Source organism: Gorilla gorilla, chromosome 2, assembly GCF_029281585.2.
Source record: "Gorilla gorilla gorilla isolate KB3781 chromosome 2, NHGRI_mGorGor1-v2.1_pri, whole genome shotgun sequence".
Taxonomy (NCBI): domain Eukaryota; kingdom Metazoa; phylum Chordata; class Mammalia; order Primates; family Hominidae; genus Gorilla; species Gorilla gorilla.
The window spans coordinates 35,679,490-35,705,526 of record NC_086017.1 but is presented as its reverse complement, the minus strand read 5'-3'; the positions used below and the strand labels follow the sequence as shown (position 1 = coordinate 35,705,526).

The following is a 26,037-nucleotide window of genomic DNA, read 5'->3' as shown; positions in this document are numbered from 1 at the left end:
TGCCTTCTGTCATGATTGTGAAGCCTTCCCAGCCATGTGGAACTGCGTGTCCATTAAACCTCTTTCCTTTATAAATTACCCACTCTCCGGGAATGTCTTTATTAGAAGCATGACAACAGTTCCCATAATAAATAATCAAGCCATTTGCCTGGAAAGAGATTCCTAGAAAAATAGTCTTTTGATAGAAACAGTGGAATATCAAAGTGACGTTAGTATAGACATTAAGGAGTGGTTTCAGTTCTCAACGTCCAGCCTGAGTGTGGGAGTAGATGATGTTGGTTCTCAATTTCATTTTGAGAAGAAAGCTGAGGCTCTCTGGAGCAGAAATTTAGAGACTAAGACCCCAGACCTTTCTCCTTGAAATTTAAAGCATGGAAGCCATCATATTAAAAAGAAAAACTCAAGTCTGACTTTGGAAGTCCAAACCTTCACAAATCCCAGAAAAAAAACTTCCTCAAAACCACTCCATTCCCATTTCTCCCTAAAGACCTCTTGGTAGCTGTATTATCCAGGGTTTTCCAGAAACACAGAACCAATAGAAGAGACAAAATGTAGTGAGAGAGGGAGAGAGAGATTTAAGGAATTAGCTCACGCAATTGTAGGGGCTGGCAAGGGCAAGCCAGCAGTCTGGAAACTCAGGCAGTTTTGAAGTAGAAGCTGCAGTCTTAAGGCAGAATTTCTTCTTCTTCAGGAAACTTCAGCTGGAGGAGGCTCCTAAGGCCTTCCACTGATTGGATGAGGCCCACGCACATCATCAAGAGTAATATTTACTTAAAGTCAACTGGTTGTAGATGTTAAACTTATCTACTAAATACCTTCACAGAGACAGGTAGATTAATGTTTTGTTAAATAACTGGGCGCTGTAGGCTAGTCAAATTGACACATAGAACTAACCATCATGGCAACTGCTCAAAAATGTATTTTCCCTCTCTCCAGAAACTCTACAAAAATCTTTGGCTGCATTGGCTCACCTCTCTTCTCACCCGTTCCCCCAAACCTCTTCTCTTTCTGCCTTCTGCCATCTGGATCAACATTTCACTTCTAGAAGCAATTGTTTGCCCTTTATAACAATGTAACAGCAGTTTTTAAAAAATTTTCTGTCATATGAAGGAATTAATACTATTAAAAGTTGACACACATTTGAGTCAAACTCACAATAAATTCAGAAAAGTGCATGCAGAAATTTAAGAAGACATCAGCTATTATCAATGGGTTATTTTTGCCTCAGTTTATATTAGTCAAGTGAGTTAGCCTTTCTGACTCCTCTCTCTCGTAACCTTCTAAGTCATTCATAGGCCAAATATACAGTAAATGGAAATTTCCCAAGATAAATGTAGAGAACTTTCACAATAAAATGTATTAATAAACTGGTGGCTCATGCCTGTAATTCCAGCACCTTGGGAGGCCAAGGGCGGGGTGGATCACCTGAGGTCAGGAATTCGAGAGCAGCCTGGCCAACATGGTGAAACCCTGTCAATACTAAAAATACAAAAATTAGCCAGGTGTGGTGGTGCAGGCCTGTAATCCCAGCTACTCTGGAGGCTGAGGCAGGAGAATCCCTCGAACCCGGGAGGCAAAGGTTGCAGTGAGCCGAGATCATGCCACTGCCTTCCAGCCTGAGTGACAGAGTAAGACTCTGTCTCAAAAAAAAAAAAAAAAAATTAATAAATCTATGCTGAAAAAAAAGTTCTGTCATGGAGATAAATATAAGACAAATGACTTGCAAACTCACACAGCCAAACAGGTTGACACCCCTCAACCTTGAACTTTGTATCTTCTGACTTCAATGTGCCTGCCTCAAGTGCCTCTGCCATTCCGTGTGCTGCAATGGCTCTAACGCCACATTTTACAGCAATGGTGTTGTTTTGCATGACCATTCTCTGAGACAGAAAATAATCCCAAAATATTTTAGCATCTGTATACTAAGTAATGCACTGTCTGTAAAATAAGTTATCCTTCTAAAATGCTGATGATATACATGCCATTTATCTAGTTCCGACAAAAGCAGTGAAAAAAAGTTTTAATGAGACAGCATTAGGCATGTAGTATAGGGTATACTTCTCATTCAATTTAAATCTTGTTCAAGTCATCCAGCAGATGTGGGACTGGATAGAACAATTAAGGCCAAGAGCTCTGTGGTAGGCAGAGTAATGAGCCCCCAAAGATGCCCATGTCCTAACCCCTAGAATCTGGGACTGTGTCATTTCACATGGCAAATGGGACTTTGCAGATATGATTAAATTAAGGATCTTGAGATCGGGAGATTTCCCTGGATTATCAGGGTGGGTCTAACGTAAATACAAGGGTCCTTACAAGTCAAAGAAGAATATAGAAGAAGAGTCAGTGTCAAAGTGATGCAGTGTGAGAATATCTTGACCTGTCATTGCTGGCTTTCAAGATGGAAAAGGGTCAGGAGCACTGAATGTGGGCAGCCTTAGAAGCTGGAAAGGGAAAGGATATGGATGCTCTCCTAGACCTCCAGAAGGAACTCTCCTCTGCCATCACTCTGGTTTCTGCCTAGTGAGATGCCTTTCAGACTTCTGACCTCCAGAACTGTAAGATAATGAATTTGTGCTAAGCCACAAATTTGTGGTAATTTGTTACAATAACAATAGGAAACTAATACAAGCTCCCTGGCGTCCAAAGTTATAACAACTGAGAAGGCCTTGCTTTGACAAATGACAAGAAACATCTGCTGCCTTTTCAGCCACAGTAATTCAGGCTCTATCTGCTTATACCATCCTACACAGTTCCTTTAGATTGGGGGTCAGGTATTCAAATAACAAGGACAGCAAGTAATATAAATGAGAAAATGGATGGATGTAAGAAACTGGGGATTAGTGACGACTGAGGCAAATGAGAAGTACATGCACCATCCAAGGCAGTGCATCCAAGAAAACTTTCTGCAGAAATGGTCATGTTCTGTATCTGCACGGTCCAATAGGATAGCCACATGTGACTATTTCTAATGTGAATAAGTAGCTGAATTTTTAGTTACATTTAAGGTTCATTAACTTAAATGTAAATATAAAATATCCACATGGGGTTAGTGGCTACCTTGTTGAACAACACAGATCTAAAAGGTGAAGAAATAAAGGCCTAGTGTGTCCAGATCTTCTGATATTTCAAAAGAAACCAAAAAAAAACAGAAAAACAAAAAAAATGTATGCTGAAATATGCTAGATTTTACATGTTGGCTTAAATTTTCATTTAAGCAGTCTGCGGGCCAAGGATGTTGATGTATCCTGCCAGCAGAGCAAACAGTGTTCTCTTGCTCTAGATTTAAACACAATCTATATTAGTCTCAGACCAGCTTTCCATATTCACCAATTATGTCTAAGAGGCACATTCCTCAGATACCAAGAAGACCCCCAAGGGGGATTCAGATGTCCTGTAGGTTCAAGACACAGGCTCCCAATCTCATCACTGTCATTATCTTCTGAAGTTCTTTCATAGTCTCTGATCATAGGATCTAACACAAACTGAAATTCTTAAATTCTGTGAGACCTAAAATCAAATCTTATACTTTTTTTGAAGATCTCATTAGTGCCTGGAACAGAGATTCTATGTCCAAAGCCTCTGCATACTTATTGTTATTCTTATTGAATCAGAGAAGGAAATTTTATCATAGACATGTTCCATTGAGAACAAAATTAATGTATAAAATTCCAGATCTACAACAAATAAATTAGTAAGTAATTTTATGTCTAAATAGAGAATTCTTTTCATGGCAACTTTCTTTATGATATTTAAGATATAATTCTAGTGACAAAAATTAATATTATATGCAATTATTTGTGGACATACCAATTGCACTAAGCAGTGATACTGTCTGATCTAAGTTGATTGTCTCTAAACCATTATCAATAAAACAGAAACATATCTGACAACCAGGCTTTCTATCAGAACTGAATAACAAATAACAATTTTTTTTTCAAATTTTAGGTAAGAAATTTAACATCATTATTCATCAAATTCAACATCATTATTTCTATATGTATTATGTCATTTGGTCAACAAGATAATTCTACAGACAAAAGGATCCCAACATACAGTCCAAATTCAAGGTAATTTATTAAAAACGAATTGTCCAACTCAGAAAAAAGGCAAAGAACTTGAATAGATATTTCTCCAAATAAGGTATACAAATGGTCAATGGCCACATGAAAAGATGCCCAACATCACTAGTCATTAGGGACAGTATAACCACAGTGAGATACCACTTATCCATTAAGATGGCTACCATCAAAAACAAAAAAATCCACACACACCAGAAAATAACAAGTGTTGATGAAGATATGGAGAAAGTGGAACCTTTGTGCATTGATAGTGAGAATGTAAAATGGTGCAGCCACTGTGGAAAACAGTTTGTCGGTTCCTCAAAAAGTTAATATAGAATTATCTCTGTAGGCCAGCTTCAATAAGAAAAAAAGAACTGCCATGTAATCCAATAATGTCACTTCTGTATATATATCCAAAAGAATTGAAAGTAGAGACTCAAACAGATACTTGTAAGACAATGTTCATCGCAGCATTATTCACAACAGTCAAAAGCTGGAAACAGCCCAAGTGTCCTTCAACAAATGAATGAATAAACAAAATGTGGTGTGTGTGTGTATATATAATTTATATATATTTATATATTTTTATATATATAAAAATGTTATATATACACACACACACACACACAAAATAGAATATTCAGCCTTAAAAAGGAATGAAATTCTAATACATGCTACAATTTGGGTGAACCTTGAAAACATTATGCAAAGTGCAAGCAGACACACACACTAAAAACAAATATTGTGTGGTTCCACTTATGTGTGGTATCTAGAATAGTCAAACTCATAGAGGCAGAATGTAAAATACAGGTTAGCAGTGGCTGAGGGGAAAAGGGAATTGGTAGTTATTATTTAATGGGCACAGAGTTTCTATTGAGGATGATGAAAAACTTCAGAAATGAATAGTGGTTATGATGGCACAACATCATGAATGTATTTAATGCCAGTGAATTGAACACATAAAAATGGTTACAGTGATACATTTTGCATTATGTATATTTTACCACAATAAAAATAAAAACTAATTGCTGTTTGATTTCTCTAGACCACTGCTTCCCTTCCACTCCCAATTAGTGATAATAACTAAGAGGCACTGAACACATACTATTTAGCAGACTTTCTGAGCAATGAAGTAGCATGCAAAATTGTCATCACAGTCATTACATTATGTCATCACAGGCATTACAGTGTATGAGAACAGAGGATTTAAATAACAAGACAAGTCATGGAAAACTGTAGAATTCCTTTCACTAGTAAAAGACATCCAAAATTTCACAAGTCTAAAAAGTGGGAAAGGACATTATTTAATCATTCTACAAAAGTCTACAAACATGACCATAAGAGAACACATAGAAATTTGAAGCCTGCTTTCTATCTCACTATAAACAAACCTCTAATATATGGCTGAGATCATGCAACAGTTCATAAAAACATAAGCATTTTATAGGAATCATATCTGTCTTCAAGTCCAATACAAAAAAGGTAAATCTAATAACAAGCCATGATTTTGCTGCAATGAGAGCTCTAACGAGCAGATATTTTCATTAAGTTGTTCTATCACAGGCCCCTTCTAAAAAGTTTTAGCTAAGAAAGTGCCCAGAAGTTCATTACATGGTAGGTTTAATACCCAAAGACATGCCTGTATACTGACTCCAAGAACAGCAGTATTCTAACTAGGTTCTGGAAAGTTCTACCTGAGTTATACTGAATCTAAATAACCATAGTATTAAGATCAAGGTCAAAACTCCTTTGGGTCCATTTCAGCAATTTAAATTTTGATGAAAATTACCACTGGTTGGATTGGCCTAATCAAAGCAAAACTGATTTAGTTGATCGATGCTCAACCTTAAGGTCCCTTATGGTTCTAGCATACTTCCATTGTATTGTTGCAAAAATTGTTGAAATATGCAGCCCTTCCATCCTAAGGGCTATTAATTTTGAGACGATGAGTACCCACAGTCTTGAGTTTATGATTGCCTACTTCGTTGTTTAATAAAACATTAGCAATTGTCAATTAAGCTTTAATGATAGTATTAAAATGCAAAACAGGATAATTCATACACTTTTCTATTACTTGGAAACAGAATTTTTGTTCTACAGAACAAAATCTGTTAAAATAGCCTTTATGTATAAATTGAAACAGAATAATTTGCTTAAAACAGATAATAATTAACTCATGTGGCTTTAAAATTTACAAAGTGTTGTAGTGTACATTTCCTTATCTAATTCTCATTAATATGTTGTGATGTGGGCTGTAGACTGAATATTCAAGTTTTCCATTATAAAATCTAAAACAAAAACATAATGCAAATAGCAATGGCTCTGAGTGAACTGAGTCCTACCTTAAATTTACAGAAGAAATCTTCACATTTTTTTCTTGATAAAACCAGCAATAATTTCCTTGGGACTAGAACTATAGTGTTGAAATGATTCTTGGGCCTAAGTCACATGTTTGTGCCATTCAACATTACATTATGTGGGCAAGTGAAGCAAACACAAATATCAACATAAAAAGAAAACACAAAGATAAAACTGAATAAGTAGCTATAATACTAGACATCTTAATCACCACAGAAAGACAAATAAGAACGGAAGGATGAAAATCTGCTATTCAAAATAAATGTTAGTGGCTCATGTCCCCAGCACTTTGGGAGGCCAAGATGGGAGGATCACTTGAGCCCAGGAGTTCAAGGTCACCCTGGGCAACACAGTGAGACCACATCTCTACAAAAATAAATAAATAAATGTGAGTTAACCTTAAATTATTTGGAAAGATTTTAGTTTTTAAAATTAGTTATGCTTGAGTTTATGTTTTGAGGACTTTGTGTGTTTTGAACATATAACAATGATAAATAACATTTTTAAAAGAAGATCAAAACATATGACTGCATTTAAAATTGAGATAAGCAACTCCAAGAAGCAAGGGCACCAAAATATTCAGTAATGAGCAGGACCCAGCAAGGCCTGTGGTCCTTTGCATACATAAGTACGCAGAGGATTCTGGGAATTTGGCTGTGTTGGGAAGAGGCTGGAGTTGGACTCCTCTGCTCCTAAGAGGAGGAAGAACATATGCTGCCAACCATTGCCTGTAGCTGCTACTTACACGAACCTCATGCCTAATGAGGCAGATGGACACACACAGCACCTTGCGACAAGATACTGAGCCAAGCCATCCCCTGACTCTGTGACTGATTCTGCAATAGCCCAATCATCACTGAGGGACAAGAGCAAGAAAGCACCAGTATGAGACATGGTCCTGGATCAAAGGCCAGGTGGTCAGGCAGGAGGCAGGTGGGGGCAACCTCAAAACTGCTAAACGGGGATAAATTATACAGAGAAATAGACAATCTTCAATATACAATGAGCCAGAAAACCCTTAAAACCAAGACACATAAATGAAATTACAGTTAAAAAAGACAGTCTACGAATCAGATTATGGACTTACACCAAAAAAGTTGTTTAATACCCTCAAGAAGATAAAGAAATAACACTCATAAAATAAATAAGAGGTCTAAATCCAAAGCAGTCAGTAATAAAGAACAGATAATGATAAATACATATTAGTAAAATTAAACTTATAAACATTAAAATTTTTAAAAAGATAGACAAAATAAAGTGCTAGTCCAGCCCAAAGAGAAAAATAATTAATAAATTGGAAGGCAGTCTAAGGAATTCACTCAGAATGTAGCACAGAAATAAAGGGATTTTAAGATATCTGTGTCTATATGGATAGAGAGAGAGAAACAGAGACAAAGACAGATAGGCTCAAACAAATAGCAAAAATAGTGCCATATAAATAGAATCAAAGATATGATGGGGAAATAATATTCTTGAAGATAACTACTCAGATTAGTACAAAGACTTGAAAAGTCACTATCTAGTAAAACTGAAGATGCGACTTCCCTAATCAAGCAATTCCATAATTGATAAGAATATGAATAAGAATATGCCAATAATTTTTAAAGTTAGATAAAATGAATAATTTTCTGGAAAAGCATAAAAACACAAAAATTGGCTCAAGAAAAATGGAATTCCCAAATAAACCTAGAAAAACTGATTAATTTTTTTCAATGTCTACCAAAAGAAAACCCTAACCTCCCACAATTTTATAGGCACATTTTATCCCATATTCAAGAAATAAGATAATGTCTCATATATGAAAAACTAAGTTCATATAAAGACATTACTAATCTTTAGTAATTAAAACAGTGTGATGTTGATGCACAAATGGAAAAAATGTACCAATGAAATAGAAAACTCACAAACAGATATATCTATGTATCATATGGTATATTGCAAAGATGCCCTATAAATTAGTAGGGAAATGTACCCTTATGGCCTACTGAATAATACAGATTCTCTCATTTAAGCCATTCAAAGTCATCACCAAATGGCTCAAACTTATCTCTGTAATCTTACAGCCCATTACTTCCCCCACTATATATCACATGTCATGTTAAAACTCATCTAATCATTATTTCCCTAAAAAAGCTGTGAGGACCTGCCTCTGTTAGTTTTATCCCAGCTGGATTTTCCACTTAGAATGCCCTTTTAACTCCCCAGTACCCCCTGGCACATTAAAGCCTATTTCTCAAGGCACAAATCAAAGAGCACATAACAAAAAATACACTTCTCAATAACAAACATCACACAGGGATTGTATGCTGGCTATTTGGGTGAGTGTGTTATCTCTTCTATTGAGCTGAAAATCATTGAGGGCAAGGATTGTCGATCTATTAACAATGTCCCTTACCCACATAGTCACAAACACCTACAGTGGCCTAAGACATGATAAATGATTAATAAAAAACTTTCAGATTGAATTAAGGAGTTGAAATAACGTCAAGAAAACTGTTACCCACAACTTGAAATGTTTCCAATTTTCCAAAATTGGAAAAGATATATCCTATACGATTTTCAGTTCCTAGGAAAAATAATCTAGTCTCCTATTACCAACTACCAATGCATTTTAACTATCATCGCTTGCCAAAATTAGAGACCCATGAGTGATCGATACAGGTTAGGGATTCTTATCATGTAATCCAATTATGTTCCATTTGTATCAGTTATTTTCAGTCCATTAAAACACTTATCCAAACTCTTGGGTTTTCCCCATCTTCCTTTTTAAAAGTATTTCCTTCAATACGTTAAATGAATAGAAGAGGCTTTTGCTGAATCCCTGCAAAAACATACTAAATGACTGAGACTAGAGCAAATATACCTCCTGAATTAAAGTACAGAAATAGCCTTCAGAGAGAATAATAGCCTAATAATATAGGAGATGTTGAAGACTGAAAACACTAAGTCTTAGGGCTCTTATACGAAAGGCATGTGGCAGGGAATCTTTGTTTTTCACCATGAAGGGGAAAAATTCAGATTTTAGGCATAAATATACCTCCATCCTGATGGGAAGGAGACACCAATGGGAGCAAGTTAATAAAATTAAAACCTAAAAAGGACTGGGTAGAAGTGGGGTCAAGATAGGAAAGCCAAACATTCAGGTTTCCTCTGCATTCGCATCAATTATCTGTACGTCAAATGGTAAAGGCAGCAGCTACGGAAGCTAAGCTAACAGTTATTGCCGGGCGCGGTGGCTCATGCCTGTAATCCCAGCACTTTGAAAGGCCGAGGCAGGCACATCATGAGGTCAGGAGATCGAGACCATCCTGTGAATGGTGAAACTCCGTCTCTACTAAAAATACAAAAAATTAGCCAGGCGTGGTGGCGGGCACCCGTAGTCCCAGCTACTCAGGAGGCTGAGGTGGGAGAATGACGTGAACCCGGGAGCAGAGTTTGCAGTGAGCTGAGATTGCACCACTGCACTCCAGCCTGGGAGACAGAGCAAGACTCCTCTCAAAAAAAAAAAAAAAAAAAAAACAGTTATTAGAGGTAGTTCAAAGGCCTGGAGGCCAAACTTTGAAAGCAGAGGTGATGAAAGTCTTGGGTACCAGGGATCAAGAGCAAGTCAAGCATCTGAAACACAAAAAGGTCAATGCAGAGGTAAAGAGGACAACAGGATTTCAGTGGCCAAAGTACACATGAATACAGAATTGTGAATGTCATATGGAGCAAAACACTGGCACCAAGAATAAGAATGCAAGAATGTCTGATTTGTGAAAGAATCATGATGTTATGAAAATTGATACTTTCTGATTTCTATACATCTTACTAATTATAAATTATTCTGAGTTGACCAGTAAATGCAGAACGTATTTAAACCAGCCAGAGCCCAGGAGTGTTCTGGATACAGGTGAGCTCTGTTGGCATCTGGAACAGAAGAACTGGATGTGGCAGATTGCACCTTCCAAAGATGATCACCATAGTATCTCCTATCCAATATGCTGTTCTGCAATATGACTTTGACATTTCCTCATCAAGAAGTGGAGTCTTATTACCTTACTCTCGGCTTGGCTTTACTGGCTTGTTGAACCAGCAGAATAAGACAGAAGTGACACTCCAGCCTCTGAGAAGGTTGTAAAAACACCTTGCAATTTCTACCTGAGCCTCTTAAAAGGATCACTCTTGGGATGCTGTCTCTGAGGACTGTGGCCACATGAAAGGTCTCAGCCACATGAAAAGGTTATTGGTTGGTGTTCAGGCATGTAGCCCCAGCAGAACTCCTAGGAAATAGTCATCATCAACTGCCAGCCATTCCACATTCCAACTCAATTGAACCTTTAGACGAATGTAGCCCTAGCCTCTATTTGACTTCAACTACAAGAGGGATGCCAAGCTGAGACCAGTTAAGCCACACAACTGTGAGATATAAAAATAAATTGTTATTTTAAGCCATGTGTTTCAAGGTGGCTTGCTATGTAGCAATAGATAATCAGTACCTAGGGTTACAGGGATGATTTTTTAAATTATCTCTATCTATGGCTAGTAATACTGCGGCCATGACACTTACAGTTATCAACTCCAGCAGACTCAGAAATTCATTCAGCTCCCCTACTCCACCCTTTTTGGTTCTCCAATAAAATGTCTGGTGATGGATGGCTCTGGAAGTTAAATGAGACTTGGTATTACCTGGGAAGTTTTGATTTGCCGCAACTCCACAATGCCTATTATTGCACATAACTGAGATGTGACTAGAGCCTGGAACAATTGAAAATGCAGAGAAGTCTGTATTATAAGACCAAGGTGGAGAGAAAGTACTGAAGATAACTGAGTGATCACTAAAATACAGAGAATCCACACTCTAGTGATAAGTGGCATTTGAAGGGAGAAATTTTCCAGAGAGATAAATGAGACCTTTCTCAATTAATACCAGTACTTGTGTTGCTTGTTATATTGTTGCATTTCCTCCTGAAATATTACAGGAACCAGGCTATTTCACTTACCTCCAAACCTTCAATTGTTTAGTCTCTGTTAATGCAAGGTCATAATGCAGAACATAGATCCTCAGTTTACAGTCAATCCTCAATTATTCAAGGCTTATATGGAGTTACAGCGCAGTCCAGTAGATCTCTGCTTAAATATTGGTTTCATTGACATTTGGACACATCTGGAAATTCAGCCTGCTTAATTTTGATTTTGCTGACATCACAACTCAGTTATTTGAACTCTAAATACCTAATCACCTCTAGTGCAAGTTTGAGCTAGATGGATGGCAGGAGAAAAGTAAACATTTATAGATTGTCTTTTGCATTTTACATACATTATCTAATTTAGTCCCCACAGCAATTCGATGAGATATTACTATCCTTATTTCATAGAAAATGAAACTCAGGCTCAGAAAATTCAACTTAAGTTTGCTTCCTTCCCCATTTTGTTGCTTAACAATATAATTAAGAGAATAGACTCTAGAATCAAACAGACTGGAATTATCTTTTTATCATAATATGTTTTTATTAAAATGAGTTTTTAAATGTATAGTTTATCTGTTTTTATATCTGGCAGTTTCTCTATGATTTAGCTTTCAGAAAAGTCATATGATTTAGCTTTCAGAAAAGTCATATTTTTCTCAAATGACCTAGCTTTTACCTTCGTTAACTCACACCTGCACCCATCTGAAGTGAAACCAGCAACCATTTAACAGCAAACAGTAGCAGCAGCATGCACCAAAAGAGAATGGAAAGTGAAAAGAACACAACAGATCATTTTAAAAGGTACATGCCCTAGAATTTTTTGACAATGTTTGAGCGTGGTTCTCAAAACTACAATTCTATAAGTCAGTGAATGCTGAGTTTTATTTAGAAAGCATGGTCCCACCTTGTATAAAGAGAAAAAGCAGCCCTAGGATAACAGTACCAATTTTAAAGGGCTATTTCATGGCATCAATTAAAACATGCATGCCATCAGTATAGTCTTTTGCCAAACATGGACCTTCAGTGTGGATACATGAATCTCTGCCAACTTAGCTTCATATTTTACATGAAATATGGATACAACACAGGATAGAAATATAAATGGTCTGCAGTGTGACTTGAAATTTCTGCCTATTAAAAAACTGTGTGTTGGTGACTTATCCATTAACTAAGGGACTTTAACTCCAGGCAGGTTGTTCTAATTCTCTTTTCTTTTCAGTAATGTGTCAATTGCCTGGTTCTCCACTGACAGCTAAAATTAAACAAAAAAGTGAATTCCATTCTACAGTGTGACAATCTTATGGGAACACTAGAGGTAAATTTTTTAAAAGTCTGCAATCTCTAATATAATGAAAGCATAAAAGTATTTGCAGGCATCATGTAAGATGCAACAATAGAATGTGGACTGCTCTAAATCAGAGAGCACATAGACCATGCTGAAGATTAAGTAATGACTGTACACAAATTAACTTCAGCAGTAATCTTTGAGGAATACATTTCACTGCAGTAATATTAATCTAAAATTAATACATTTCACTGCCTGCATAGGCAGGCAGGAGGGAAAGCAACAAAAAAAAGCAAAGATCAAAAGAGAATCTCTGGCAAATAGATATTCTGCAATTTCTAAAATGCAAGATAAAATGAAGGAGCCCAATATTAGGCCTAACCCCTTTTAATCTACATGAAAATGTGAAGAAATTAAAACTGTCTGTAACTGATAACTAACCAGCCAGAATTGTATGTCAATCCATAGGGACAAGTTAAAAACAGGTAAAAACAGCAGATTATTTTATATTGGCAATCAAATATATATGAAAGAAGGAGTAAAATGTTTTAAAAATTGGCAAAAACTACTTAGAAAATAAGATTCCCTGAAGAAAAACTATCAAGGACACATCTAAATACATGTTAGAATGAGCCAATATGGGACAACTTCCCATTATCAACTATTAAGACAAAGGTTCTAGACATGGCTTAAAAGCGTTAGCTTTATCTGATGCTCTGACAGTGCAGAGTGATATTGGACCCAAATGTAGGATCTAGAGGATGACAGCTTGAATGTTAGTATCTTGGCTGAATCAGGCTCAGGGTGGAGAGAGTGATGTTAGAACCAGGACTCTTGCAGAGAGCCAGAAACTAGGTCCAAGCAGCCAATTCATGAAACTAGAGAAACTAGAGAGATTCTGTCCCCATGGAGGCAAAGTGTCAAGGAAACTTGCCTTCAGGATGGGAAAATAGAAAGTTTTCTTAAAGCAATTTAGAAACCCATGTTTGCCCTACGTGTGGATGTAGAATCAAAGTTACACTTCCTTCATGGGGCAGAAATTTTAAGCCAAGAAACTAGCATAAGAAAACTGGTCTGGAACTGATGAAACATCTATGGAACTGATGAAACATCTAGAGCACTGACAGAAGTAAATAATACCACTTTCAAGGGGTGCTTTCAGATCACTGGTGACTCAGACACTGGCAACACAATAGAAACAACAGGGAAAAGATGAACTCACAATAGAAAATTGCAAATTACACAGGGAAATGCATCACCATGAGGAGGAGACAGCATACCAAAAAAAGGGAAAACTTCACAACCTAAAGATTAGGCATGATACAACTATTTGAGTTTATAAACTGAATGTCTTTAAAGTTATGAAAGAAATTAAAAATAGAAATAATAATGAACATCCTAGATATTTCTTGATTTCTGAATTATGTCCTCAGACATTCCTTTGGTAATTTTGGAATAAAGTCTATTTTTGTTTATCTAAAAATTGGGGTAGGAAGGTAGTATACACTACAAAGGACACAAGGGAACTTTTGTGGGTAATGGAACTCTTCTATAACTTGATTGATGTGGCATTACAAAACTGTATATGTGTGTCAAAACTCAATGAACCATACATCTAAAAGAGTGAATTTTACTGTCTAAAGTATACCTCAGTGCCTTATACCAAAAAATAAAATAAAATCTCTCCTCTTTCAGGATATCCATAGACAGCAGAAAAAAAATAGCAAAATAGATATTTTGACTCACAGAAAATGAATGTTTGCAAAGATTCACCAAGAAATAAAGTCAACCAAAAAAGCAAAGTCATGGAAAAGAAGTGAGTTCAATTTATATTAAGAATTCATTTATTAAAAGCAGTTATTACCCAAATACCAGGCCCCAAAGGCAGACACTGGTGAGGCAGCCTCACATGGGAAGGAGCTTCCCTGGCGAGATTCAGTGTCAACTCACAGCCACATCCTTTTCTATAAAAAATTCATGACAGCAAAGTTTGCTTTCATTTATAACACTGAAAAAAATAAAGCTTTAGTCAATAGATGTTGCTGAAAAGTGAAATTACATTTGTTGAATTAGAAAATAAGAAAGATAATTTGAATCCAGATTTTACCAGTAATTATTAATATGATCCTACGCCAGATGTCTCACTTCTCTATTTCTTAGATTCCTCATTTGTGAAAACATAAGGAATTAGCCAAATGATCTTGTGGGTCCATTCCTGCCCTCATGTTCTAACAGTGTGATTAATTTGGGCTTAGACAAAGAACCACTAAGACTTTAAGGTCGAAATATGAATTGGAGAAAAATTAGAGACCTGTAAACTCTGCCATGATTGAAGCTTTATAAGACAGTAGAGTAGGAAAATAATGTTTTCCTCAAAAAATCTTTATTTGGAGAGTTTTATTGTAGAAGTTAATTTCTACACTGAAGTCGGAACATTAGAACTTGAAATTTCTCTTTCGGATTCTCTAGACCTATATTATAGTTTCTACGGCACCAACTGGTATGCTGCAGTTTTCATTCTGGCACTAACTACCTGGAGTTAGCAAAGACCCCACAAGTTAAGGGCTCAGTCTTCCACAAGACTACTCTCACTTGAGACTCCAGCTGAACATCAGGGTTCCCCAGGCCGCCTGCACTTTGACTGACTACAGATTTGGGGGTTCTCACAAATGCCTCAGGTTTGATAATTTTCTAGACCAAGTCACAGATCTTAGGAAAGTGCTCTACTTATGATTAAAGTTTTATTATTATAAAGGATACAGATCAGGACCAGCCAAATGAAGAGACACATAGGGCAAGGCCTGGGAGGGTCCCCAACACAGAGCATGCATGTTCTCTTCCCATAGACAGAACAGGTCAACCTCCCATCACATTGATGTGTTCATTTGTCAGGAACCTCTCCTGAGCCTTGGTGTCCAGAGTTTTAACTGGGGTTTCATTATGTAGGCATGATTGATTAAATTATTGGCCATGTGATTCAACTCAATCTCCAGTCTTTCTCCCCTCCCCAGAGGTCAGACTGCCTCAAAGGAGTCACCTTTTAATCATGTTATTGGTCTTTCTGGTATCCAGCCCCCATCTAAAGTGATTGGAGAACTGATCTTGAGTCATTGAATTAGCATAAACTCAGGTGTGAACCAAAGGACTCAACAACTCTATCACTTGGGAAATTCCAAGAGCTTTAGAAGATATGTGCCAGGAACCCGAGACAGAGACCAAATTCTTTATTGTACAGCATAGCTCATCTCACCTTCTCTATGTACAGTCTTTTAAAATATTCTTTCTATGAATACAGGCATGCCTAGCTCCAAGATGCTAGTGGATCACAACTGCCCTAGGTACAGAGCCCCAGTTTGATATGACCTTTCAGCTTTAACACCCAACTCCAACTAACAAACATCCCTATTGTATCATATTAAATCCCTCGGAGAAAGAATCCAAATATATCCAGTTTGAGTCAAGAGTCCATTAGTTTAAAAAGCTATGATCAGAGCAGCAAAGTTATAGGATGCTTCAAAATAGGACTAACAATTCTCAAAGAACTGAACCTGGACTTGGCAAGCATCAGACAATGTAAATCTAAGTATAGTTCCTATGGTTATGAAAAGCACAAGTGTGCAAAATGGGCTTAGAAAACATGAACAGGAAGCCATACAAGGAGAACCAAATATAATCAATCTCCAAGATTTTGCCTTCCTTCCTATGCCCTTTTTTAAAAGCAGATATAAAAATAGTTTGGTTCAACTATATACCAATAGAATGTCAAAAGATTAATTTTAGACATTAATTAATCAAAAGATTAAGATTAATGTTCTTGGGAGTCAAATCCAAATTGGACATGTTCTATCTTGTGTACAAATGGTTCTGTTTTGTTTTATAGAATCATTGTAAATGGAAAGAGTGGTTTGTGGCAAATGGGAGAAAGAGAAATTCCATTTAGGAGTATTTTCTAGAAGTAAAATACGGAGAGCTAATAGGAGACAGATAAAGACTTACCAAATATTACATATTTGAGCTAAAAGAAAAAAGGTAAAGGTCACTTCAACTGTATGTGAGGGAAGCTAATTAAGGCTACATTAAGAAAAATGAGAATGTATCACAATGATGAAGATATAGCTCATGAACTCCAAACGCAGAAATGTAATCTGGCCTCCAAAAGAGACAAGAATCAAGGCCTCAGAAGCCTCCACAAGGCTGAGCCCCTTATTTTAGCATGTTTCACCTCCTAGCATTCCCATCCTGCTGTTTCTCAGGCTACATAAATAGGCACGATGGCCACTTCCCAACCCTAGGTTTACTTTGCCTCCATTTGAAAGGCCAAACTAAAGAAAGTTAAAAATCCTTAGTTCCAGTTCTTTCACTCCAGAAGATACCATCTGATCAACCTATTCTGGTCCAATCGGCAATGGCCAGAAGGGAAGGAATCACACAGTGCAAATATGGCTGCTGGGGGTCCCTCCCTGTAGGGCAAGAAGGCAATTTAAAAATCATTTGTGAGTTGAGAAGATACCCCAGAAAGAGTCTCTAATACTCTCTGCTTACTTAGTTTCAGAAAAATAATAATTGCCCTGGACAAAAGACAATATCTGAGCAGCATCTCTCCAGGATACTGATGGGTTCTGTATTTAACGCTTTTATAAATTACATGAAGAGTGAATGCTCGAAAAGCCTCACATTTGCAGATAAACAAAGATCTTTGGAGTATGAATACGCCAAGGTGACAGGAATAAAATGCCAACTTACTTACTTCGATGAGTGTAAGAGAAAGGTAATACATTAGTTCTGAAAAATCAAAGAAATATAATCTTGGATGCTCTGAAAAGAATTTCAGATAGAAACCTGAGATATTATTATTATCTAAAAGATTAGTGAGAAACTTTCATCTACTGAATAACTTCTAAGACTAAAGTATTAGTCACTCATTTACTAATGCAACAGAAATACAGAGAGAAGGCAGGGCAAGAGGGAAGGCAGAGAGGAGGAAGGAAAGAAAGAAAAGAGAAAGGAAGGAGAAAAATGCATGCTAATACATCATGATTACCTGATGAGGCAAGTATTATCAATCCCCTTTCTCAGAGAAAGAAACTGTGACTGCAAATTTCCATAAGTTACCCAAGATCACCAACTAGTAAGTAGAATAACTAAAATTCCAGCTCAGGTGTGTTTATCTGACTCCAAAGTATATGTTCTCTCCAACACATGATTATCCTACATTTTTTAGATTTGGCATGAAATTCTTGGCAAAAACATTAAGGACTATTAAAATAGCTTAATGAAAAAACATGAGGCACTGATTTTTTTTTAACACTATGTCAAAGTGTGGAGATGAGACATAACCCCTTTGGATCCAGGTTATGAAACATGAAAGGTCAATGCAGTGTGTCTACTCACCTACTTTCACAAGCCAAAAATGCTGCCCTATTTACTGGCTCGGGCCCAGAATTTCCAAGAGAAAACTCTGGCCTCAGGTAAAATGAAAATATTCAAACTCAACGGCAAAGAAGAAATAAGAAAAAATGGATGCATCATGTTAAAGAAAAAATAGGCCTGGCATGGTGGCTCACTCCTCTAATCCCAACACTTTGGGAGGCTGAGGCAGGCAGATCACTTGAGGTCAGGAAGTCGAGACCAGCCTGACTGATGTGGTGAAACCTCGTCTCTACTGAAAATACAAAAAAATTAGCCAGGCATGGTGGCACATGCCTGTAGTCCCAACTACTCAGGAGGCCGAAGCAGGAGAATCTCTTGAACCTGGGAGGCAGAGATTGCAGTGAGCCGAGATTGGGCCATTGCACTCCAGCCTGGGTGACAGAGCGAAACTCTTGTCTCAAAAAAAAAAAAAAAAATATATATATATATAAGCTACATACAGGCAAATAAAGCAAAAATAAAGTTAAACTGGAGGCTGTATTTGTAATATATATGACAGTAACTTTTTTTAAAATAAATTGTATTAATATATTTAAGATATATAACATGACGCTATGGGATACACAGGAAAAAAATAGATAACTATGTGTGATGATGAATATGTTAATGAAGCAAATTAATGAAACAAATTAACATATTCATCATCGCACACAGTTACCTATTTTTGTTTGTTTGCTTTTATGGCAAGGGCAGCTAAAATCTATTCTTTTAGCATAAATTCCAAATACAGTACAATTTTATTAACTACAGTCATGTTGCATATTAGATCTCTAGATGTGCTCATCCTATATATCTGCTACTTTGTATCCTCTGACTTATATCTCCCCATTTCTTCCCCATCCGAAGTAATCACTCTTTTGTTCTCTGTCTCTATATATTTGAATTTTTATTTTTTAGATCCACAGATGAATGAGATCATGTGATATTTGTCCCTCAGTCTGGCTTATTTCATTTAGCATAATGTCCTTCAGGTTCATTACATTGTGGCAAATGGCAAGATCTCGTTCTTTTTAGAGCTGAATAATATTCCATCATATATACATACCATCGTTTCTTTATCCATTTGTCTATTGACATACACTTAGGTTTTTTTATGTTTTAGGTATTGCCAATAATGTTGCAATCAACATGGTAGGACAGATATCTTTATGAGGTGGTGATTTCATTTTGTTTGGGAACATGCCTACAAAAGGGACTAAGTCATATAGTAGTTCTGTTTTTCATTTCTCTAGAAACCTCCATACTGTTTTTCATAATGACTATTGGGAATCTGCATTCCCACCAACAGTGTACAACAATTACTATTCTTAATAGCTAAAAAAAAAAAAATAAATAAGAAAAGATTAAACACAACAGAAAAGGGGCAAAGAACTGAAAGAAAAATGCATTTGCCAAATAAACTTATGAAAACTCTGCCCATCCTTACTAATAACTTCATTATTTGTCTATCTAACTGCAAGTTTCTCTTTCACTCTCTTTTTAATGACAATACCCAGGATTATGGAAGGTGTTAGAAAATGTACTTTCTTAAATATTGCAAGTGAGTCTGCAAAATGTTAACACATTTTCTATAACATCGTTACTCAACATGTATCAAAGAATAAAAACATCCATGTACTCTTTGACCCAACATTTGCACTTCTAAGAATGTATTCTAAGAAAAAGTTAGAGCTTAAAAGCCATAAACATTCATATTTTTATATGAAAGTATTTATAAAAGCTAAAACAAGTGTATTCTTGAGGTCTGAAAAAATAAACTAAAACAAGATAACGTACAAAAATAGAAACTGCTAAAGAAAGTTGATCCATTTATATTTTTAAATTATTTGCAACCACTAAAAAGTATGTACTAAGAGAATATTAGTGTTCTAAATAATTGTGTTTGACACTCACCAGATGTATACCAAAATATTAACAGTGATTCCTTCTGGGTAGTACTATTATAGAGGATTTTTACTTTGTATGTGTGTGTTGTTCTGTTTTTCAGTTTCTATAACAAATTAAGTTGCATTATTTTTATAATCAGAAAACAATTATTTGTTAATTAAAATGCAAATTATTCAATAAGAGAGGCATATTTCTATTTATTTTATCTGTGTAAAGGTTTTAATCCTGTCAGAGGAGGTCAGAAATGTGACAACACATTTTGAGTGGCTGGAAGTAAACTGTCTTCAAAAATTTGCAGAACCTTATTAAAGTATTCCTTCCCAAAGCAAAACACAACAGTGCATTTCTAATAAGAGCAATTAGCTTTTGATGATAAATTCTACCCAAATAATACAGGATTCAGAATCTTCAAAAGCAATAATACAAACAGTAACAACAACATAAAACAATAAAAATGATAAAATACAAAATCAAAACAAAGTCATCTCATTAAAAACAAAGGATTACTGTTGAAAATATATAGGCTATCATGAAAAAAATTTTATTGTCTTTAATAATATTTTTATTTGCAAATGCCAATGCCAAAATGACTTTATTTTCCCCTCTTACTGGTGCCTTTATGATCATGTTTGGATATCTCTAAGAGTGCTCATGTAGTTGTCTGCTAAGAAGAGTGTGATTGCTACAGGGACCAAGGGAAAACTTCCCCTTTGCCCCCTACAGGTTCACTGAAAATCAACTAGCAAAAGGCAGACTAATAGAAGAAAAGCCAAACAAAATTTATTAATGCACACACATGTGCATGGGAGTCATAAAAAATGTAAAATCTCAAAGAAAAGGCCAGCTGGTTGATGGTTTCATGCCATGAGGTTAGGGGGCTGGAGCACGCCAAGACTGGTAATGGGAAGGAGAGAGAAACAAAAGCATAGGGCAAAGGCAATCTTATTATATAGATAAAACCTCCCAACTAGCAACTCTCAGAAAGAATAAATGGTATCCTGTGGCTGAGTTAATCTTTTCTAGATCGGGGTAAGGGAGAGGGCCGCAGAGAAAGCCTGGATTTATTATTTCACTAATGTGATTTTTTCTCTACAGATGCAAATCTCCACAAAAGGCAGCTTTTCAGGGCTATTCCTGTCTGCACGCCCTCTGAATAACCATCTCAAAATATGTTCAAGAAGTATATTTTGGTACAAAACATTTTTGGTTCTCTTTAGTCCCCCCATTTGAAACTTTGTGTTTAGAAAGTTTCACATATTAAAATGGGGTTGCTAGCTACGAAGAGGTTTGGGTCAGAGGTTGTGAGATAAGAGACTGGCAAAGGGGAAGGGGAAGAAGCATACATTAGACCAAGCAGCTGATACCTTCTTGAATCAGTCTCTTATAAGTCGGTTCAGTTAAACAGTTGTGCCCCATTCCAGGAGGTGGCATTGCAGATGGGATCTCAAAGCCAAGTCTCTACATATGATACAGGCAAACAGATGTTTGTAAGTAAAATGTTTGTAAGTAAGATGTCTGTTAGTAAGAGGTATGTCTATGGAAACAAAGGAAAAACTAAGGTTAATGTCTAGAGTAGTCTATAAACTAGTTTTTCTCAAGTCTCTAAAACACCTTCAGTTGGATTGGGCAGGCATGGCAATCGGACAGATTTTTGTAGATTGTAGTTCAAATCATATGTTCTAGTGAACCTTCTGAGTAGTCCATACATCAACAGGCATGAAGGCCAAATATAGATAGATAGATAGATAGATAGATAGATAGATAGATAGACAGACAGACAGACAGACAGACAGATATGTCCGGGCGCAGTGGCTCATGCCTGTAATCCCAGCACTTTGGGAGGCTGAGGCATGCGGATAGCTCGAGGCTGGGAGTTTGAGACCAGCCTGACCAACATGGAGAAACCCCGTCTCTACTAAAAATACAAAATTAGCCAGGCGTGATGGTGCAAGCCTGTAATCCCAGCTAATCCGGGAGGCTGAGGCAGGAGAATCACTTGAACCTGGGAGGCGGAGGTTGTGGTGAGCCGAGATGGCACTATTGCACTCCAGACTGAGCAACAAGGGCGAAACTCCATCTCAAAAAAAAAAAAAAAAAAAAGAAGAAAAAGATAGATAGCTGTAGTGATTTCTTCTGAAGTTTTTATCAAGTTGTCTAGTTTCCATTTGCAGGGCTTTAAGGAAAGCAGTTTTAATTTCTAGTGATTCTAGGTTAGAAGAGAGAAAGAAAAATTGGAAATGTTAGTCTACAGAGTCACAGTCATATATTTGAGGAAACTAGAAATTTAGGATTTCGTTTATATTGCAGGTAAATAATACAATTTCAAAAAAAAAAAGATCCAGAACCTAATAACAGATGAACTATAGGTATCGTTCTGAAACATAGTTTTCCTGTCTCCAGTACCCCATTTCTAACAAAGAGAAATCATAGTAAGACCAATTTATGTACAAAATAAGTTTAGTTTTATTACACTTAGCCTATTTGCATAAAGTATAGAAAGAACAGTGATTGCTATATAGGCTGTTTTTAAGCTGGCTTTGCTGGAATTTTTTAATAAGGAATTTTGGATTTAACTTTTAAAAATCTCTTGAGGCTTACAAGCAAAGCCAAATACTGTGTCTGTAACACCTTTATGAAATGAGTGAACTCAGTCTAGGCAACATAGCAAGACCTTGTCTCTACAGAAAAATTTAAAAATAGCAAGGTGTGGTGACACACACCTGCAGTCCCAGCTACTCAGAAAGTTGAGGTGGGAGGACCACTTGAGCACACAAGCCAAGGCTTCAGTGAGTTGTGATTGTGCCACTGCATTCCAGCTTGAATAACAGAGCAAGACCCTGACTCAAAAAAGAAAGAAAAGAAAAAAAAGAGAGAGATGGGTGAACTCCTCTTTAGCTGAAGACCCCCAAAATCTCTTGAGGTTCCTGGGGCTGTCAGAAACTGTTATTTAGTTTTATCAATATCATGTTGTCCTTTAGAACCTTTAAATAACCCATAAACTAGACAAAATTATTTCATTCTCAATAAACACAATCTTCGTGCCTCTGTAACTTTCCTCACCAAAAACATACCTTACTTTTCTCGTACACTTTGCATATGGAATTATTTCTTATTTCATTAGTTTTAATTATATATATTCTCATATATATAATTATGTATATTCTCATATATATAATTATATATCTTTAATCTTAACTCAATAATGCTAATTTCTAGGGAAACCTAGGAAATGAGTAATTTTGGACTGTTTTATATCAGTATTTAAAGGTGAAAGCCATTTTATAATTTTTAGAAAGATATTCTTTCTCAATTTTTTGTTTATTAACAGCTCTAATTATATTTAGTGTTTCTATACCTTAGCAAAATAAGATGTCAAAGTAAATAAACTTATATTTAATAATTAATGTTTTCATAGTTTAACTTACTTAGAAATGACTTAGACATATAATTATCTATTACTTAATTAAACATATATGGTTTGGCTGTGTCCCCACCCAAATCTCATCTTGAATTCCCACATGTTGTGGGAGGGACCCAATGGCAGGTAATAGAATTATTGGGGTAGGTCTTTCCTGTGCTATTCTTTCGATAATGAATAAGTCTCATGAGATCTGATGGTTTCAGAAGAGGAGTTCCCCTGCACAAGCTCTCTCTTTGCCTGTTGCCATCCATGTAAGACATGACTTGCTCCTCCTTGCCTTCTGCCATGATTGTGAGGCCTCTCCAGCCACATGGAATTGTAAGTCCATTAAACCCTGTTTTCTCTGTAAATTACCCAGTCTCAGGTATCTCTTTATCAGCAGCATGAAAATGGACTAATACAACATGACTTTAAGATTTTAAATTACTAAAAATTTTGAAACTATAACACAGATACCACACTACCCCATAACTTCCCCAGTTGTCCTGAGTCCTGTGTACCATGTGGCACCAAAGAGACTATGAAGGATAGCACCTATTTGGGTCCTAGATTTATATATCAGAGGTAGAGCCCAGGACAGAGGACAGAGCTCTGAAGATGGTAGCTGGTAGCCCAGGTGCCGCAGGCACACATATGTCCCCAGGCCTGCTTATGGCCACCTACCCAGACCCCAGAATCCAGAGACCAAAAATCAGAAACATAAGTTCACAGTAAGATGTGTGCAAAGCTTCCGGTGAGCCCAGAAGCCAGCCTTTATTGCTTTAGCATACAGGCAAATCAAGCAAGTACAAAAAATACTATAAAAGCAGCAGTCGTATGATGTTAAAACATGTAGCAGAGACAGCATATACCTATCTGAAAGTAGATCCAGGCAAAAACGTCTGAACTATATTTAGTACTGACAATTCTGAAGACTTTCCTATTTTATTTTACCAAGTTTTTAAACTAGCTTTACTTTCCAAAGATTATCTCAGATCACATAGCAATATCACATACACATAATACACATTGACATATAGACAGACACAAAGACAGAAGCAGATCTTATAGCTTTCATTAAGATTCTTCATTTGCTGGCTTCCAGATAGTTTTGCTTTCCCCAATTCAGATCAATCTTCTGATTACTCATTTTACTCCCCTAAGAAAACAGGTAGGCAACCCCAAATTTGTACTTCTCAAGGAATGACTCTTAGGTGGAACAAGGTAGAAAATTTATATCTCAAAGACACAAAACATAGATCTAAACATAATTATCCACCAAGACAAAGAGGGGCTTAGGTAAATGCACAGAAAAGGAAAGATAGCCAGGAAAAGTACATTAAATAAAAGTAAGGTTTGTTACGTAAACTTGCCTTTCTCATTGTAAAAGTTTCTCATGGTTTAGATACAGAGAGGAAGGTGCCCTTGCAAATGGAGGTTTTCTTTACAGATAGAAATTTCTTTCACAAAGAGCTTTTAAAGAGCCAGTGAAATGCCATAAATATGTACTTTGGAGACGGATTTAGTTGAATAGGTGGCTTTTAAAATTAGTTTCAATTTCTTAACTGGGTCATTGATTTCAGGGCAACATCCATTAACGAATAGGGCCAAATCAACTCATAACTCTCAGGACTCCATGAGAAAGAAAGGCGGCCCCAAAAGGGGTCACTGGTGTCAGGCCTCTGAGCCCAAGCCAAGCCATTGGATCCCCTGTGACTTGCACGTATAAGCCCAGATGGCCTGAAGTAACTGAAGAATCACAAAAGAAGTGAATATGCCCTGCCCCACCTTAACTGATGACATTACACCACAAAAGAAGTGTAAATGGCCGGTCCTTGCCTTAAGTGATGACACTACCTTGTGAAAGTCCTTTTCCTAGCTCATCCTGGCTCAGAAAGCACCCCCACTGAGCACCTTGCGACCCCCACTCCTGCCCGCCAGAGAACAAACCCCCTTTGTAATTTTCCTTTACCTACCCAAATCCCATAAAACGGCCCCACCCTTATTCTCCCTTCACTGACTCTTTTCGGACTCAGCCCGCCTGCACGCAGGTGAAATAAACAGCCACGTTGCTCACACAAAGCCTGTTTGGTGATCTCTTCACACGGACGCACATGAAAACTGGCACATTGGCTTTGTTCCTCAAGGGGTCCCAGAGTCACTAGCATATCTTTCAGATCTGTTTATGTGGTAATTGAAACTCTCTTATTTTCTTTCTTCAGTTTTTCATCCAGTGACTACCAAATGGAGGAATTATCGTCTTGAAGGGGAACGTATCAATCACTTAAGGAAACTAGATGGGAGACTGAAGGTGGCAAAAGGAGAGGCATAGCAAATGGAAGAAGGTGTCCTAGAGTCACTCTTAAACTTTGAGAAGTTTGAGATATTAGGTTGGTGCAAGAGTAATTGCAGCTTTTACCATTACTTTTAAGAGCACAAGGACCAAACACATGAATATTTATACTAAAAAATAAACTAGAGTTGCTTCATCTAAGACTACTGTAAATGCTTTTCTCCCATTAATCTTAATTTGAAAAAGGAAAACGAGATAGTGATTTTTACCGACCTCTCAACAGGATTCGTGAAAGACACCTGGGAATCTGACTGGGAAGATATTCTTACCCTACGGCTGGCGTGTCAGATCCTGGGTTCCCTTGATGTGACATC

The 26,037-nt window shown here is 36.7% G+C and overlaps 2 long non-coding RNA genes across 2 annotated transcripts in view; one reads left to right on the top strand and one right to left on the bottom strand.

Moving 5' to 3' along the window:
• Nucleotides 1–26,037, bottom strand: part of LOC129532655 (uncharacterized) — a 305,109-nt gene that overhangs the window by 273,317 nt on the left and 5,755 nt on the right. The window lies entirely within an intron of this gene.
• LOC109026211 (uncharacterized) lies at nt 12,588–25,883 on the top strand. Its single transcript, XR_008678486.2, has 3 exons — nt 12,588–12,683; nt 14,349–14,469; nt 25,593–25,883. It is a non-coding gene; the product is annotated as an uncharacterized lncRNA (long non-coding RNA).